Genomic DNA, 20,386 nt, shown 5'->3' on the forward strand with positions numbered 1-20,386 from the left:
TCTGCATATCCTGTCTGATGGGGTACATATGTTGGTTGGTTTTGTGGGAAATATTTCTCCTCCTCCTCCTCCTCCTCCTCCTCCTCCTCCTCCTCCTCCTCCTCCTCCTCCTCTTCCTCCTCCTCCTCCTCCTCCTCCTCCTCCTCCTCCTCCTCCTCCTCCTCCTCCTTCTTCTTCTTCTTCTTCTTCTTCTTCTTCTTCTTCTTCTTCTTCTTCTTCTTCTTCTTCTTCTTCTTCTTCTTCTTCTTCTTCTTCTTCTTCTTCTCCTCCTCCTTCTCCTTCTTCTCCTACTCCTCCTCCTTCTTCTCCTTCTTCTTCTTCTTCTCCTTCTTCTTTTTCTGAATGGTGAATTTTCATCTTATCTTGCTTGGAACAAGGTCTCCACTTCGCTTTTCAGCCATTTCTAAACTATTCTGACTACACTCCAGCCATCCTCTTTACTTGCCAAAATCAACAGTTTCCCTTCTCCTGACTTTTGGTGGGGGACTTGGGATCCTGGTTTTGATAGGTGAGCTTTTGCCTTATTTTTCTTAGAACCAGAGTTCCACACCACATCCGAGTCATTCCCAAGCAATTATGCCATGAATTCTTTATCGTCTTTCAATTCCCCTTTTTTGTGCTGCCTCCCACCCCCCCACAGTAAAATATAAGCTCTTTGAGTTAGAGACTACTAGGTTTACTTCTACTTGTATGCCCAGCACTTAGAATAGCCTGGCAAAGAGCAGTCATTTAATAAATGCTTCTTCATCCATTCATTCTTTGTTAAAATGGAGGATCGCTGGGTAAGAAAGGAGGGGAGGACTATATTCAGAAATTATTATCTGAATGTGAAATAAAGGAGGAAAGAATAAGAAACACAAAAGTCATTAATAAGAACGTAAGAATATTTGTTGAATTGTATTTAACATAACACCAGTGATCCAATGACATGCACATACATATGTCTCATATTTTGTCTCATCTATAACTCTCAGATTTTTTTTTAATGGCCACACATTTCTCCGAGATACATGGGTAATAACCTGGATTTCAACAAGGGATTATTTCACCTAGGTTAAAAATAGTTGCATTGGGGAAGAAAGCGCAATACAGGGACAATTTGATTTGGGGGTAGGGGAAGTGGGGAGTGGCAATAGTGTAGAGGACAAGATGGGTGAAGCAGCAAGGTTGTGTCTTAAGTGAGTGCTGTTAAAATTGTGAGACACCCCTACTCCAAGTGTAACTATAACCACGTTCTGATTGATCTCTGGGCTATCTCTGCCAACCATCCCCCCACCAGGTCATCCTCTGTATTAGTGAGGTCAGGGAAGTTGTATGCTAGTAATTGCTTAATAATCAACTTTCCATGAAAAAAATGTATATATGACAGACTTTTAAAAATATATTTTATTTTATTTTCCCCCAATTACATACTAAAACAATTTTTAACATTTGGATTTTTAAAAAAATTTTGAGTTCCAAATTCTATCCCTCCCCCCTCCCTGAGATGGTAAGCAATCTGATATAAGTTATACATGTAAATTATGTAAAACATTTCTATATTAGTCGTTTGGTACAAGAAGACTTGAACAAAAAAAAGAATGAAAAATGAAAGGAAAAACAGAAAAGCAAAGAAACAGAAAATGAAAAATAGTATGTTTCTGTCTATATTCAGACATTATCAGTTTTTTCTCTGGAGGCAGATAGCATGTTTCATCATGAGTCCTTTCAGGACTCTTCTGAGCCTATTTGAGCTGGCTCCATGACACTCCTGGATTGGGGGCAAAATGGCATTAGAGGAAGGGCATCAGAGTTTGGGACTGTGAAAAAGTCAAGATATGTGCTAGATATGGGAATAGGTTCATGTCATAAATACAGACCAATGGATAACTGGGTGGTATAAGATAGAGCAATTAGTTTCAGGAGCACTTCAAGGGAAAGACTCCTCTCTAGATATTGACATACCAGGTGAGAGATCTAGTTATAATTCCTAGTTATAGTTCCATTTAATCATCACTTGAAAAACTTATATTGCCTTTTTGAAGAAAAGAAAGATCTGGTTCACCTTTTTCCTCTTTTAAGAGTTCTGCTGGGAGCCAAGATGGTGGCTGGAAAGCAGGGTCTTGTGTGAGCTCCCCACCACATCCCTCCAAAAACCTATAAAAAATGGCTCTGAACAAATTCTAGAACTGCAGAACCCACAAAATAGCAGAGGGAAGCAGGGATCCAGCCCAGGACAGCCTGGATGGTCGCTGGATGAGGTCTATCACATACAGAGTGGAGGGTAGCAGAGCTCAGCGTGGGAGGCAGCAGGACCAACTAGCCCAGAGGCCAGGCAGGACAGGCCCTAGCACCCTGAATCACTGAGCTGTGGCAGTTACCAGACTTCTCAACCCACAAACACCAAAGACAATAGAGAAGGTTAGCAGGAAAAGCTGTGGGGGACAGAGTTCACTGTTCAGTCACCGCCCCAGGGGCAGCGGGGGAGGTGCAGCTACAGAACTACAGCTGCGGTTACTTCCGGCCCCAGGCCCACATGGTGGGAGGGATTAAGTGGAGTATCAGAGCAGGAGTGCAGAGCCTGCTGAAGATTTGTGTCAGGTCCAGGTTGGTGGTTCTTGAGGAAGGAGGAGTGCTGGTGTGGCAGAGTTGGCTGTATAGAAACAGCTCTGAAATCAATGGTGCATCCCCTCAAGCTTGGAACAAAGTACTCTTTGCTCTACAAGCAGTCATACCCCAACGAAAAACTCAAGGGTCAACTAAGTTGGCTGGGAACATGGCCAGGCAGCAAAAACACACCCAGATTCAGTCTCAGACTTTGGAATCCTTCTTTAGTGACAAAGAAGACCAAAATATACAGCCTGAAGAAGTCAACAAAGTCAAAGAGCCTACACCAAAAGCCTCCAAGAAAAACATGAACTGGTCTCAGGCCATGGAAGAGCTCAAAAAGGATTTGGAAAAGCAAGTTAGAGAAGTAGAGGAAAAATTGGGAAGAGAAATGAGAAGGATGCAAGAAAACCATGAAAAACAAGTCAATGACTTGCTGAAGGAGACCCAAAAAAATACTGAAAAAAATATTGAAGAAAACATCACTTTAAAAAATAGACTAACTCAAATGTCAAAAGAGCTCCAAAAAGCCAATGAGGAGAAGTATGACTTGAAAGGCAGAATTAGCCAAATGGAAAAGGAGGTCCAAAAGACCACTGAAGAAAATACTACCTTAAAAATGAGATTGGAGCAAGTGGAAGCTAGTGACTTTAGGAGAAATTAAGATATTATAAAACAGAGCCAAAGGAATGAAAAAATGGAAGACAATGTGAAATATCTCATTGGAGAAATCACTGACCTAGAAAATAGATCCAGGAGAGATAATTTAAAAATTATTGGACTCCCTGAAAGCCGTGATCAAAAAAAGAGGCTAGATATCGTCTTTCAAGAAATTATCAAGGAGAATTGCCCTGATATTCTAGAGCCAGAGGGTAAAATAGAAATTGAAAGAATCCACAGATCGCCTCCTCAAATAGATCCCAAAAAGAAAACTCCTACGAACATTGTGGCCAAATTCCAGAGCTCCCAGGTCAAGGAGAAAATACTTCAAGCAGCCAGAAGGAAACAATTTGAATATTGTGGAAAAATAATCAAGATAACACAAGATCTAGCAGCTTCCACATTAAGGGACTGAAAGGCTTGGAATACGATATTCCGGAGGTCAATGGAGCTAGGATTAAAACCAAGAATCACCTACTCAGCAAAACTGAGTATCATGCTCCAAGGCAAAATATAGATTTTCAATAAAATAGAGGACTTTCAAGCTTTCTCAGTGAAAAGGCCAGAGCTGAATAGAAAATTTGACTTTCAAACACAACAATCAAGAGAAGCATGAAAAGGTAAACAAGAAAGAGAAATCATAAGGGACTTACTAAAGTTGAACTGTTTTGTTTACATTCCTACATAGAAAGATGGTGTGTATGATTCATGAGACCTCAATATCACAGTGGCTGAAAGGAATATGCATATATATATATACATATATATATGTGTGTGTGTGTGTGTGTGTGAATACATATATATACATATGGGTGTGTCTATGTATGTATATATGTAGGTATACACACACACACACACACACAGACAAAGGGCACAGGGTGAGGTGAAGATGAAGGGATGATATCTAAAAAAATAAAATCAATTTAAGGGATAAGAGAGGAATATATTGAGAGAGGGAGAAAGGGAGAGATAGAATGGGGTAAATTATCTCACATAAAAGTGGCAAGAAAAAGTGGTTCTGCAGGAAGGGAAGAGGGGGCAGGCGAGGGGGAATGAGTAAATCTTGCTGTCATCAGATTTGACCTGAGTAGGGAATACCATACACACTCAGTTGGGTGTCTTACCCCACAGGAAAGAAGGAGGAAGAAGATAAAAAAGGGGGGATGATAGAAGGGAGGGCAGATGGGGGGAGGAGGTAATCAAAAACAAACATTTTCGAAAAGGGACAGGGTCAAGGGAGAAAATTCAATAAATGGCGACAGGTTAGGAAGGAGCAAAACATAGTTAATCTTTCACACCATGAGTATTGTGGAAGGGTTTTACATAATGATACGCATGTAGCCTATGTTGAATTGCTTGCCTTCTTAGGGAGGGTGGGTGGGGAGGGAAGAGGGGAGAGAATTTGGAACTCAAAGTTTTAAAAACAGACGTTCAAAAACAACAACAACAAAAAAAAGTTTTTTCATGCAACTAGGAAATAAGATAGAAGAGAAGAAGGGAAAGGGGGATGGGAGGGGAATGGGGTGACAGATGGGAGGGCTGACTGGAGAACGGGGCAACCAGAATATCTTGGAGTGGGGGGAGGGTAGAAACAGGGAAAAAGTTTGTAATTCAAACTTTTGTGAAAGTCAATGCTGAAAACTAAATATATTAAATAAATTTTAAAAAAAAGAAAGATCTGGGGAATGGTGAATATGGCGTTTACTGCCCAATAACTCCAGGAGAAATGCCATGAGCAGAATAGGCATCTGTACACAGCAATCTGACTCTGGCCTTTGATACTGTCAGTCATAAGGGCTTATGGAAGATCATGGCAAAATTTGGTTGCCTGGAGGAGTTCATCAATATTATACACCAGATGGCATGTGTGCACAAGTTCTGAATAATGGACAATGCTCTTCCACTTGTCCAGTCACCAATGGAATGAAGCAGGGCTCTGTGCTTGATGCCATGCCTTTTAGCATAGTTTTTTTTCCCCAACAATTTTGTTGCACAACTATAGTGAGAATAGAAATGGCATCATGGTCAGCTACCACTGATGGTAAATTATTTACCTTGAAACAGGTACAGGCCAAGATTAAAGTGGAAGGAAAGTTACTGTGCAAATTTTTGCTCATAGATAATTGTGATTGTGTCCTCAATGTAGCCTCTGATGCCGAAATGTACCAGAATGTGGACTGATTCTCTGCTGCTTATGCTAATTGTAGTCTGACAGTTAACACCAAGAAAACAGAGGTTCTCCACCAGCCAGCACTGCATCATCCATGCATGGAGCCATTGGTTATGGCAAATGGAGAGATTTTGAGCGCTGTGGATAAGTTCACTAACCTTGTTTTTGTTGAATGCAAATGTTTAGTTTGGAGAGGATAAGTCTATGATCAATCCAGCATTTTGTACCATTTGTCTGTCTTTTCCCCTTACAGTGATATAGTCTATTAAATGCCAATGTCTGCTGTGAGGGTGCATCCATGAAGTTTTATTGCATTTAGGTAAACAGAAGACAGCATTGGTGATGAGAAGATCATGAGATGCATAGGTCTTCAGTAGTAAATACCTATTGCTATTGGTCCAGTTTCTGATTCCATTCTTCCCAAGGACTCCTTGCCATATCTGTTTCTACTCTGGCATTAAAGTTACTCAGAATTGCAGCTTGTCCTCTTTCAGTACAATGATGATGAGGCTCTCCAGGTCTTCAGAAAATCATTCTTTGACCTCATCAGGGTTTGTCATGGTGGGAGCATATGCACTGATGGTAATGGCATGGCGTTTTCCTGCAAGTGGTAATCGCATTGTAACGAGCCTGTCATTCACTCCTTTTGGGAGGCGTCCAAGCTTGTTGACTAGATTAGTTTAATTGCAAAACCTATGCCAGCTTCACAATATTTTCCATCACTGCGGCCACTCCAGAAAAACGTGTATCCAGCTCCAACTTGGGTAACTGGCCTCTGTTTGCCAGCCTTGTTTCACTCAGGGCTGCTATTTAGATGAGGTACCTGCTGAGTTCTCTCACAACAAGAGCTGTTTGTCTTTCAGGTCTACTAGATTTCATGTTGTCCATAAGTGTGAGTACATTCCATGTACTAATGGTGAATTGAATTGTCTTCACAAACATTTTTGCACATTTTTTTGTACATTTGACTGTCAGGTGGGATCCCTATCTACTGTGGTAAGCAGGCCAGGATTAGGTTAGGTAAAACAGACAATTTTTAGGGCACCTTTTCTAGTCCCTTCCTTATGCCAGAAGGTGAGAAGTGTGGTCCTTTAAAAATGCTGCTCAGACACCTAAGGGGATGCTGAATCACGCTGCTACTTCAGTCCAGTGAGAAGATGATCCTATGCCCTGGGCTGCCTATGTGCAGAGTTGTGACCATAGCTCTCAGTGTATCCACACCTGCTGCTTTGTCACTTGCCCATCACACATTACTTTGAGGAGTAAAATAATAAAATAATTAAGTAGTAAATAGTAAAATGCAAAATAGTAAAAATTATATAGGCAATGTCTTTTCACTTGCACATAAATTGGATTTAAGTGAGGCAGAGTTGTACAAAGTTGTCAGCCTTGGTCTCTCTCCCAGTCATTGACGTCTAGTGGCAAGGCAAAAGTCAAGATGACTGGTGATGGCTCAGGATGCAGTGGTTAACCTTGGCATCCTTGATGCCTAACTAAGCTCTAAGCACTCCATGGTATCTCTTTCTTCTGCCTTCATGGCCTATTGGAACAAATTGTTCACATCTGCCTATTTCACTGAGGAAGTTTTTACACGCTCTGGGTAGACAAAGGGTTAAGTGTTCACACAGATAATTGGTTGAGTCAGAACTAGAACCAAGATCTTTATTTTAATTCTCATGGCCTGTTGGTTATCCTCAATCTGGTTTGGCCTGTCTAATGGGATGGTTTTACTGGGGTGTGTCCACTGTGCATACTACAGCTTCTTGGAGCCACAGGTGAGAGTTGGGTGGCAGTTGGACAGCCAAGGTGGATGAGCAGCCCTGAAAAAAGGGCTCAGCAGCCCTTACATCAGAGGTACTACTAGTCTTCCCTAAAAACCCCATAGACCCCCATGCACATAGTAGGAGCTCAGTAAATGTTGTTTAGTTGAATTTTTGTTCCAGTAAATATGACTGACCTGAAAGTGAGGTAATGACAACTTAATTAGGAAGAGAGTCATGTGTGATGAGAGGAAAATTAAATTCTCAAGGCCATAAGCATAGGGAGTCTTAAGTACCATTGTTTTGTCATAGGACTGATTATATACGAGTGTGTGCATGTATGTACATCTATATATACATAAGCACACATGAAATGACACATTGGCTGGGTTTTGGATCTAGAGAAAATTTTAGTCCAGCTGAATAGTCCACATTCCCTGAGATCAGGCAGGAAATCTCACAGAAAATTTACTGATAGAGATGCTTATTTTTTAGGGTATTGGGAAGAAATCTTTAGAAGTAGGATCTCACTGAGTCTTTGGTGAATTGCCGGCGGCCAGCTTCACCCTAACCCTTCTCCTACCCCCACTATGCCTTGATCTACTTTCCTTTAAGTGATTTTTTTAAAACAGCTTCTATTTTAGATTCAGGTAAGCTCAGCTGTTCTGATATTAATTCTTGAACTAACCCTTCTTCCCTCTCTTTGTTGAATTTTTCATGTTTTATTCATGCACTGAATTAACCAAACAGAACTGGTGCTTACACTTAAGTTACACAAGGCAAACAAGTATTTGAGCCCATCTCTTTGTAGCTCATCTATTTCAATGTGGGGATACTGGCTGCACACAGTAGTTTTCTATTCTCATTGATCTTTCAGGTTATACCATCACTAATTAATACCATGTATTTGATACTTTTGGATATTAGAACATGTCTTTCTCCTCGCCTTATCATTAGGAGATAAGTAATTGTAGAATGCCGTGTCAGTATAGCATATGTGATGAACTTTTAAATACCCAAGCTTGAAATCTTACTTCATATTCCCTTCATGCAATTATATTTGCTGAAACTCGTTAAGAGGTAATGACTGAGAGTATGGGAGAACTTTACTGGGAGGGGGTATGATTTGGTGTTTAAGCATTTGTGTATGTTCAGGTTATTTAAAAAATCACTTTTTTAATATGCACATACACAAAATGTGCTAGTGAACAAAAGGTATGTAAGTGTATAAAATTCCATCAATTGATTGAGTTAGTCTTTGAATGTTCACAAGCTCACTGAAAAACAGCAAACAAACCTTGGTAGACAAGATGCGAAATGATATTCACTCTAATAAATTTAAATCCAATAGGATCCTGCTTCAATTAAGAGACTGACATAACCAGGTTGTGCATTTAAATTTTTCTTGGACTAATTGTGAATCCATTGCCAGGCTGGGACCTCATAAGAGCTGCTATTTATCATTTCAGCCTTTGGCTTCTAGCCTTGGAAGTAGCTGTTAAAATGATGCCCAGATTCTACCAGGAGGGACTACTTGGCTCTGGAGAGGCTGGCATCCAAGTATAGCCCTCCTCCCAACCCCATCCCCTTAATTTTTATTCTTTTTGTGTCACTCTACCTGTCTGTCCTTTTCACTCTGTCACCTTGTTTTGAGGATGATGATTTGGCTCTCAGGCATCTTTAGTGATATGCCGCTGTGGCAGCTATAGAGTAGAAGTGGATATTGTTTGTCGTTATCCCTTGATTAAAATGAATAGTCTAACAATTCTAAATAAATGTTTCCTGATGAACCAAAATTAAATTACAATCTACTTATTTTTTTTCCAATTGAGTTGCTTTCAGTCACAACTCTTCATGATCCCATTTGGGGTTTTCTTGGCAGAGATACTGGAGTGGTTTGCCATTTCTCTCTCCAGATCATTTTACAGATGAGAAAACTGAGGCAAATAGAATTAAGTAAGTTGCCCAGGTCAAATGCTGGTAAGTATCTGAGTACGTATTTGAACTCAAATCTTCCTGGATCTAGACCAGCACTCTCTGCATACCACCTAGCTGTTCATTACCTACCTCAATGTTTTTTTAGTTCAAATAAAAGAATCATTAGATTTTTTATCTTGACACTAGAATAATAAAAACAGAGTGTTCATTTCTTTTCTACAGCCACCAAAGTGGTCCATAACTAAGATGGCCAATGGAAGGACCACTGTATTTGAAGTTATAAGATCCCAGTTGCCTTCTAAAAGAGTATATTTAAAATGCATAATTCATTAATATCAATAATATTACAGCTTACAAAGTGCTTTCACACATATATTCTTTGATCTTCATGGGGCTCCTGAGAAGTAGATTCTGGTTTAGTATCATTGTGCAGATGAGGAAATCAAGGCCCAAAGGGATTAAGTGTTCACATAGTTGGTTGAGTCAGAACTAGAACCAAGATCTTCAGACTTCTAGTCAGTTCTTTGAATTTTCACAATGTCAAATTCCAGTACAACATGATTCAAGCAGTCCTCACTTACATATACAAAAGTATTCACTTCTGTTAAATTATTAAGCTTATTGAGGGCATCTAGGTGGCACAGCATATAGAGCACCAGCCCTGGAGTCAGGAGGACCTGAGCTCAAATCCAACCTCAAGACACTTATTAGCTGTGTGACCCTGGGCAAGTCACCTTAGCCCACTTGCTTCCCAAAAAAAAAAAAAAATAAAGCTATCGTTCTGACCCAATAGCTTTTTGTATTTTATACTTTTTATCAGTGTAGATTTGGGCTATTGTGCAAAGATAGCCCCTTTTGGAAATGAAAGAAGCAGACTACTCAGTTCAGAAGTCTTTTGTATGGAGTCACAGGACTCTCTCCACATGAAGGAGATTCCTAGACATACTTCTTTTCCCCTAATTACAATACCTCATGAATTTTTTAAAGTACTCCGTGGATTTAATCAATTTGAATTTTGATAGGTAAAAATTTTAAAGGCCTAGTCAGAGCTTTTTGAGGGCAGGGACCCTATCTTATACTTCTCCCTTGGTCTCATGAGCACAGTTCTCTACAGAGTAAGCTTTTAACATCAGCTTTTGGATGATTTCGAAAAAATTGATGTGTTTTTTGTCAAGGAAATAATTAAACTTCTTCCCCACCTTCACCCACTGCTCACTGTAATCAGCCAGTGGGGCTCCACCTCAGAGTTAGTCAATTCAGTAAATAAGTACGTGACTAATGTCACATATTGTTGCAAAGTGCTGGGGATATGAAGGAAGACAAAAGATAGTCCTTGCCCTTGAGGAGCCCACAATCCAAGGGGAGAGGGAGATAATATACAAATAACTGTTTATATACAAGCTGGGGTGGACGGGATGTCCAAACAGGACTAACACCTCTCCTGTGAGGGCTTGCTGAGTTTTTTTCAGGGCTGCTCATCCAAATGGTGGCTACCTGGCACACAACTCTCACCTTGCTCCAAGAAACATGCTGCATGTGCAGCAGCCACACCCTAGTAAAACCATCTTGGCAGATGGGCTAAGCTAGGTTGAAGGTGACTGTCAGGCCTCACACCTGTTGGTGACTTAGGGAGATGTCTGCTCCAAACACGTGAAGACTTCGCCTGGTGGAATGAATAGACGAGAACAATTTGTTCCAATGGCCATGAAGGTGGCTGAAGCAGGTGCTACGGAGTGCTTAGAGCTCAGTTAGACACTAAAGTTGCCAAAATTATCCACTGTATCCCAGGCCATTGTCAATCATCTTGACTTGGCTTGCCCCTGGACTTCAATGACTCTGCAAGAGATTGGGAGGCTGATGACTTTGTGCAGCTCTGCCTCACTTAAAGTCAAATCACCTATGAGTCAAGACACCACCCCAAGATGTCATTGGTCCTCTTTAAAAAATGAAGGACAAAACAACAACATACAAACTCTATACAAGATGTGGCTATGCCTCCTGGAGACCTCCAGATTGCCTAATGAGGAGTGAACTAGACCAGGTTAGAAATGGAGCAGGTCAAATCTTGCTTTCATGCCAAGGAATAGTGAAATTAGCCCATGCAGTGGGAACTTCCAGGCTGCATGAGTCAGAGACACCCAGTTTCGTATATATACAAAAATGCCCCCAAACAAAAACAAATGAATAAGCTATATTAATAATGCTCTTTAGGTATTTATAAGTTTTTTTTAAAAGTAATGAAATCGATGGTACTAATGAGGGCCATGTGGAATTTTGTATTACTTAAGGTCCCAAAAATAGTTATAGGGCACACAGAAATATAAGAAAATTGGATAGCTTGGGTAGAAAGAGGAAGGACTTCCAGCTGGGGCCAGGGTGTCTTCAAATAAAGCAATGCCTCCAATATATATTCAAGTCCAAACAAAATAGTTGCAATCTTTTATCTCTTTTTGTTAATCCACACTATGCTAACATGCATGAGTTTTCTGTTCTGATGCCAGGCTAACAAAAGTAAACAAAATAAAAATTGTTTAATTAAAGTTGGTTAGTGGCATAGCTTTAGAAACCAAAACTGCTACTGCAGATGGAGCACTAATTCTTGAGTCAGATGACTGGGTTAAAACCATACCACTGAGGCTTACTACTTTTAGAACTTGTACAAGTTGAGGCAGCTAGGTGGCACAGTGAGTAGAGAAATAGCCCTGGAGTCAGGAGGACCCGAGTTCAAATCAGGCCTCAGACACTTGACACACTTACTAGTTGTGTGACATTAGGCAAGTCACTTAACCCCAGTTGCTCTGCATTCCCCCCCAAAAAAAAGAAAAAAGAGAGAATTTGTACAAGTCACACAACCTCCCTGGACCTCAGTTCCTTCATCTGCAAAATGAAACATCTGACTTGTTGATCTTTGAGATTCCTTTCAATCCCTAGATCAACAAATTCTTGAAGTATAGCTCATAGACCACTGGGGATCCCCAAAACCCTTTCAGAGGGTCCATGAGGTCAAAACTATTTTCATAATAATACTAAGACATTATTTGCCTATTAAAAAACTCTTCCCTTTTCCATCTACCTGTGTGAGGTTAGATTTTCTTTATCTACTTCAACTAAAATAATATATCACAACAGATCAAACATAAAAATAGATATGACAATCCATTTGTCTTCCATTATGCTGGGCATCAAAGATATTTGCAAAAATATGTAAAACAATTCCACTTTTCTCAGTAATTTTTTTTTTAAAATTGATAATTTTTCACATAAATATACTATTTATATGAACACAATAAGTTTATTACTGTTATTTTAAGTGAATTAATATATATCTTAAAATTTATGGTTTAATTGCTAATATGGTAAATATTGATAGTTAACACACACATATACAAATAGGATCCTCAATAATTTTTTTTCTTTTTTTTTCTCAGAAAGTTTGAGAAATACTGGTCTAGATCTATGACCCAAACTTCTTCTTTCTTCCTTTCTATATGCAAGCTACATTTGCTTATTGGTGCCTATTAAAACTAAAGCAAAAACTAAACAGAATAGGATCAGTTCTGAGATTTTCTAACACCCTTTTTTCAACTGTTTAGGTAAGTCAAATCATCAGGACTTTGGGAGGCTAATTCGGAAGAGTCATTTGCTACAAACCTCTCTCCATATAAATGGGGGAAGATGAAGACAGGGTCTTACTTGGCAGCCTTGGTAGAGTAAGACAGAAGGGTATAAACTAGGAAAACACCCCAGTAGTGTCTAGTGACTCCAAAAAATAAAAAACGACAACGGATTTCCCTTCTAGAAACAGGAGAGGAAAAGTTTATCCCTTAGAACAAAAGCAGATTCAGGTCAAAACCATAGCATTCCTCACCAGCTGTATCTTAGAGATAAATACAGAGGGTTTCTCCTGGCAACAACTTTACTCTAGGCTCTCAACCATTTTTCTGTATGTGCTGTTTCCTGATGATAATGCTGTTTTCATTGTTTGCTGTTTAATGTTAATTACTTTTAGACCTCAGAATTACCCACGATACATTTTGGAGTCCAGTGAATAACATTAGTGTCTTCTTACAGAACAAACTCCTCTTCCAACTTAGCCTTTGTTATCACAATACTGGGAGCTAGATGCAGAACAGACTTAGCTAAGTGACTCCTTCCTCCTTAGGAGATAAGCTTTTTTGAAGAAGAGGAAGAAATTATTCAAGAACTCTTTCATTTCCCTTCAGTATACTCAGACAAGGAAATCTAAAATCCAAGAGTCCAAGAATTCTCAACAATGCATGTGTGTGTGTGTGTGTGTGTGTGTGTGTGTGTGTGTGATGGACCCCTTTGACAATCTGGTAAAAATCTATGGACCTCTTCTCAGAGGACCTTCTTCTCAGAAAATATTTTTTTAAATAATTGAAGGAAATGCCAAATTCCATTTAGATGTTAGTGAAAATAAAAATGTATTTTTTTTCCTTATCCAAGCTTATGGATCTCCTGAAGTTTATCCATGGAAGGATTAAGAACCTCTGAGCTAGTCTAATAAAGACATCTATAGTTTATAGTCTCATACAGAAGAAAAGATAAAGCAACATAAAACAAACAACAATAAATAGATATTTTGCCAGAGAGGGATAAACCAGAGATTGTTGGGATTGAAAAATGAATTGGTCAATTTGGGGAAAATTTTTCTGATGGCATTTTCCTAGAATGAGTTGTTGTGTTTGTCCTTCCTTCTCCAAGAGGATCATGACATCAGGGGAATGATGACATGACTTGCAGTTGACTTTGATTTGTGTGAGGGAGGGCTGGTCAAGATCACCAGCCTCACTTTCTCCTCCAGAGTCATGTGGGTCCAGTGGCCAGATATTTACCAGGATGACTGGAGATTTCTCAAGATGCATTGGGAGACCCTAGCCCTTTTAGGCTAAGGTCTTTTCAGGCTCTCACTTTGAGTGAGGTAAGCCCATTCAATGAATAGGCCGCTTTAAGAAATTAATCAAGGTATGGCCCCTTTTATCAAAAACACATCCTGTGAGTAGCCTCTCCTCCACTCCCCTCCCTGCTTCCCCTCCCCCCCCCAAAACAAACCTTAAACCCAACTCACTGGGGAGCTCATGGATTGGACAATAGGTCTCTGCCCTCCTAGGACAGAATGAATGTAAATACTAAATAGTAACTGTTTCTCTTTCAGGAAGGAACCTTGAGAGTCTTCCCGTCCCAGTTTGATTTTTTTTTTTATAGACGCAGATGGCTCTGGAGAACAAAGTGAGGCCTAGAATGAATATGTTAAGAAGGAGCCATATGATCTAAATGATAACCAAAGTGGTATAGTTTAAAAAAAAAAAGGAAAAGAAATTAAAAAAAAAGGATTGACTTTGGCATCATAAAATCTAAGTTTGGATCTCAGTTCTCTAACACTTGCCACTTTTAACAAGTTACTCAACCTCTCTGGCCTCAGATATCCTCATTTGTAAAATATGGGAGTTTGCCTAGATGACTTCTAAGGTCACTTTCAGTTCAAAAATCTGTGATTCTATGAATAGAGAGGTGATTTTTATATACAGGAAAAAGTGAATGAATTCAAGTGATGAGGCAAGAAAGAAACAGATTTGCCAATTGACTGCATAAAAAGAACCAGTATTGCAGGTTGGATAATGTGGGTTTTTTTTTTCTCTAAAGTGGACAATTTACTGTCATTCTCATGAATTAAATACTTTTTATGAACTTTCAGAGAAGATGAAAGATCTCCTCTGCCCTTTTCAAATATGACACGACATGAAAGTTTTTTCCTCACCTTTTTCCTTATCTCTTATCATCAATATTATAAGCCCTTGATGGCATATCTTAATATCAGTTTTCCCAGATTTCTCTATTCATGGGAGTTTTTTTAAGGGGTTCAAAATGCCACTGGTGATCCCACGCTATAACTTGATATGTGCTCTGTCTCAGAAATGGTTTTACATATATCATTCTCACCTGAAATATTCCTTTTATTTTACCTTATCTAACACAAACCCCTCTTTTGCCCTTTCACTCAGTCTAGCCAGAGTGGGCAATGTCCTTCAGTAGCATTTTTTTTTTGTGAGGTTTCCATGTATGCCAATGAATGTGATTCTGTAATTCAGCTGCATGATGCCTTTTTCTCATTTCTTTGCAAATAAAATTTCTAGTACTTCACCCCCTCCCATTATTTGTTTTTCCTTTCAAATGCTGAGAAAGAGGCTATACCAAGAATTGTTACAGCTAGAAATCTTAGGCTTTGTTACAAAAAAAAATTGTTGATGCCTTTTGTTTTTACTTTGTTTCTAGATACACTTCTCCCCTCAGCTTGAAACAATATCATTTAAGCAAACCTAACATAGTGACCACATCCGACAATATATGCAACATTTTTCACCCATAGTCTTCCAAGTGTCTCTCAAGAGGAAGAAGGTACAGCCTCATCTCTTTGCTGGGACCAAGACGGATCATTCCAATCACTCAATCACTACAATTACTGAATACAATTACTCAATGTATATTTTTGAATAGCCTCGTATGGCTTATCACTGAGGAGACTTCTATGAGGGAAAGGAAGAAGGCAGTATAGCAATGGGAAGGATGCAAGTTTTGAATTCAGAGAATCTGGATTCAAACCTTGCCTCGATCACTCACTCTCTTCCTTTCACTCTAGAAACTGCTCTCCCAGTCTTGACCTTTTTTTAACTTTTTTTTTAATTTTATTTTGAGGGGGGAAGGCAGGGCAATTGGGGTTAAGTGACTTGCCCAAGGTCACACAGCTAGTAAATGTGTCAAGTGTCTGAGGCCAGATTTGAATTTAGGTCCTCCTGACTCCAGGAGGCCATCTAGCTGCCCCCAATCTTGACCTTTTAAGATGCCTCTGCCTCAGGGCTTGTTTTCCCGATTGGCGGGTCCTTGGCCTGGCTTCAATTTCATGAGAGGCCCTGGTAGTGCTCACTTTACTTCCTGCTCAGCTCACCCTCCAGACTGCTCCACTTCTTACCAGCAGCCTTTCTTCCACAGAGGTACCCCTCTCTCCTCTCTTTCCTTTACTTTCCCCTCATTTCTTCTCCCCTCTTTCAATCTACACACACACACACACACACACACACAACTTTGTTGTTGTTCAGTCATGTCCAACTCTTTGTGACCCTATGTGGGGCTTTCTTGGCAAAGTTGCTGGAGTGGTTTATTTCCTTCTCCAGATCATTTTACAGATGAGGAAACTGAGGCAAACAGGGGTAAGTGACTTGCCCAGTATAACACAGTAAGTATAATAGTAAGTGTCTGAGACTGGTTTTAAACTCAGAAGATGAGTCTTTCTGACTCCAGGCCTGGCACTCTATCCACTGTGCCACCCAACCACCCCCGTCCCTACTTCCCCCCACCCCAAACAAAAAACTTTCTTAAAGGGAATCTATGTGATAGCAAGTTCATTGTGAGGAGGTTCTCTGTTATGTTTAATTTCATCTTTTCCTCAGTACGTAGCATCTAGTAGACATTTGCTGACAATTTTTTCAATTTGTTGAAATCAGTTGGATAAAACTTTAGGCACTGTTACCCTCATTTTAAATGTTTACTGTGAATCCACCTTAAGAAAGGAGCTGGCTGCTGGCCTACAAATATCCAATGGTACTTTTTGAGGGCCAAGGTCTTTGCCATTTATTAAATGCTGACCCAAACTTTTTCTTAACAGTTTAGGAAAGGGTTTCTGATCTGATCTCAACTGAAGAGTTTCCTAATTCCTATTCTCCTGTTTTATGATGTCAGTTGTAAAACTGGGCTCATAGTGATTTTTTAAAAAAATTTTCAAAGTGAAATCAAAAGAGATTTTGCCTCTTTGAGAACTGTCACACAAGAGACCAGCTTTTTTGTGCTTCCCTAATAAATTATGGTGACAACTTGAATGATCAAAAGTATATTCAGATGAAAGATTAGTTTAGTAGTGCTCATTAAGAGATGTTCCTCTGATCAGTGTGCTTGTTCAAGGATATAGGTATGCCTTCCTTTATACTCTAAATGTGTTTATCAAAAAGTCATAGGTAAATTGAAATTTTGCAAACCAAAGAGGATTTTACATACACTAGAGGAGATGGCTATTTAAATACTCAGTGTTTTGGTAAGGGCTTTTAATTCATTAGGTTTTAAAATTTTTCACTTATTGAGTTTTCCTAAGGGCAAAAATACATACAGAGCCTATGTACTGGTGAATTACTTCCGTAATCCTGACTTTGGTCAGAATTTTGGTTGTCGAAATACTTGTGCTTCAAAGGTCTTATGTTCTCATCTTTGGGGGTATTCTCTCCGCAGGTGCCAGTCACAGCTCACCCATGTCTCTTCAATCCCGCATAACTCTTGTCTTTGTAAATCTCACTAGGAGGATTCATCCAAAACCCTGAAGACCATCCTGTGGTTCTTTAATTATTTCATGGATACTACTATCCATTTATTATCCTTCATCCCAAGTGACTCTTGCATCTTTTTCCAGTCCTTCATGTCAATGGTGGTGTCATTCAGTCCATTTTTCATTTGTGATCCATCGTTGGCATCTGCAATCTATTTACACCCATAGTAATGTCTCTGAGTCATCTGCAGTTTCATTACTTTGATGATTGTGGTTCCCACAGTTCACAGTCATATACCAAAAAGGCAGAAAATTGAGGCAGTGAACAGTTTGGAATCATTGAATGCCAAGTCTCTTCCTTCTATTCAGGTCTGAGTACAGCTCATTGTCCATACGCTATGCCCATCTGAAATATATGTGTTGGTGGACTAAGTTAGGTGTTGAAGAACTGTAGTCTGGGCAATATTGTATTCTTCATCCACTTTATTTTTCCTTACGCTAATGTTTAAAAAGGGAAGTAATGATAAGGGCTGACTTTATATAGTGCCTTAAGGTTGACAATGATTCTACATATATTATCTGATTTGATCCTCCAATATAATAATGATAATAATAACCAACAAGCATTTATGTAGTACCTACTTTGCATTAGGCAGTGTGCTAAGTACTTTACGTGTGTTATGTCATTTGATCTCCACAATGCTGAAAGGTATATGTTACTATTTTTCCCTTTTACAGTTAAGAAAACTCAGGCAAACAAATTAAGTGACTTGCCCATGGTCACACAGCTAGTAAGAGTCTAAGGCTAGATTCGAGCTCAGGTCTTCCTGACACTGGACCCGGTACTCTATCCACTGTACCACAGTCCTATGATGTATTTATTTTGCATATCACTATCAGATTTTACGACTGAGAATAAGTGAGACCTAGGGAGATACTGTGACTTGTCCAGAGTTGCCACAGGACAGGATTTGTACCCACAATTGTAACTCCAACTAACAGTATGAATCAACTGCACGTGTAGCATCCTAGGCCAGTCTCACTTGACTTTTGAAAAATTCTAAATTTAATAGCTAGCAATAAAAAAAAAAATTCTTTTTTAAAAGTGTACCTTTAGCAAAATATTACTCCAAAATATTTCTGTTCGATTCGACTGCATTTTCAAACGTTTATTATGTACCGATTATATGCCAGGTAGTCTGCTACGTATTGAGACTACAAAGAAAACAGATGAACAAGGAGCTTAGATACAAAGTAGAGAGTATACCTGTCAAAGGACTCTCCGTATATTTGAACAGTGACCCTTTATTCCATGAGTTCTCTAAATTTGGATCCTCTTTCCATTGCACTCTGTATTGTCAATGGCTGTGTCAGACTTTTGTGGGGAACGTTTTCTATTTTGTTAAGTCTAGTTGGCTAATCAGTAGCTATAAATCACTGGTGGAAGCACGCTGATGGAAAATCATAGGCTTTTGTACTAGAAAATCACCCACCAGCCCCTAAAAATCCCTGAGAATTCTTGAGGAGTTAAGTATCCAACTGGCCTCTGTGAACCCCACCTCCCAGTAAGAGTGACACTTGGGAAAGGAGCTCCAGAGACTGCTTCTATAACATAAATTAGTAGTGAGCCCAGTCGGAGGAATCTTATGATCCTTTCTGTGTACCCTACCGATCTCTTTATTTTCTGTGTATTTTTAATTTGTTCCTGTTATAATTGCTATTTGTAGGTTGTCGTAATGTACATATTTATATATTGACATCCTATTGTGTTTTCTTCATTCTGCATCACTTCATATTTGTCAATTTTTACTGATATGAGGCTTTTTTGAGTGATTTTGGGTCTCATTGAAAAGATCATGTAAATTATGGTTGGCATACCATTATCTACAAACAGGAATAACATAGAATGTCTTCATCAATAGGGAATCCCTCTTCTATTTAGAATTTGCATAAGACCACCAACATGGCACTGGCAAAGACTTTTGGTGAGCATATGTCTCCCTGTTTGATGTCTCACATAATGCTGATACTCAGTGGATCACGGAATGAAGTTATCTCTGTGGTTGCATCTGCCATCAGATCTTGCATGATCTTAAAATATTCATGCAAGATACATGCAAAGCTCCTTGTTAGGGAAAGTCTAGAACCTGAATTTTGCCTAACAAATTTTGGGGTTCAATCAAGAAGCAAGACACACAATTAAACCTTAGTGTACTTTCTTCACCTATCAGTCAACATATGTAGCTATGAGGACACGATTTAGAAAAAGATTTGTGAAAAAGCTGCTTTTTCCCTTCTTGTATTTTCATTAAATATACCATCAATGTTACAATTTTGCATCAATTAAACTTGGTTATATTTTACATTTATCCATTTCCCTTTTTTTGAATCAACAGTTTGTTTAAATAGCTTATAAAAATTCTGGTTAGCAAAATGTTACCTGAGAATAGATTTTGAGTTTCTAGACGATGGCCTAGGCAGGAGAAGATGAATTGGAAGGCTCAAACAGAAGGGTTAGACCTGGAAAAGAGGAAGGAGCATTCTTTAGCTTACAATAAAGAAAAGTAAGAGGGAATAGATGAGGACATGGAGCAATTCTGTAGTGATGAGAATGGAAGTTGAAGAACATAATGATGGATAGACTAGATTTTCACAGTAAAATAGAGGACAAGATCATTTACTGAGAGTAAAGTAGACAGAACTGGGTTGATATCTAAAGAAAAAAAATGGAAATAGTTTAAGTAGAATGAATTTGTAGCTCAATACATAAGCCTCTTTTCATGATTTTCTCTCCTAATGATTAAATTCACTGAACTCAAAACAGAAAAATGCAACAAATAAAGTAAAGCACTCAGACCACTTCTCTTGGTGTAGACCCACACCCACCAGAATATTACACTAAATTTGAGGAACTTTGTAAGTTAGCATCTTCTTGAAACCATA

This window comes from Trichosurus vulpecula, chromosome 2 (assembly GCF_011100635.1).
Source record: "Trichosurus vulpecula isolate mTriVul1 chromosome 2, mTriVul1.pri, whole genome shotgun sequence".
In the NCBI taxonomy this organism is placed as follows: domain Eukaryota; kingdom Metazoa; phylum Chordata; class Mammalia; order Diprotodontia; family Phalangeridae; genus Trichosurus; species Trichosurus vulpecula.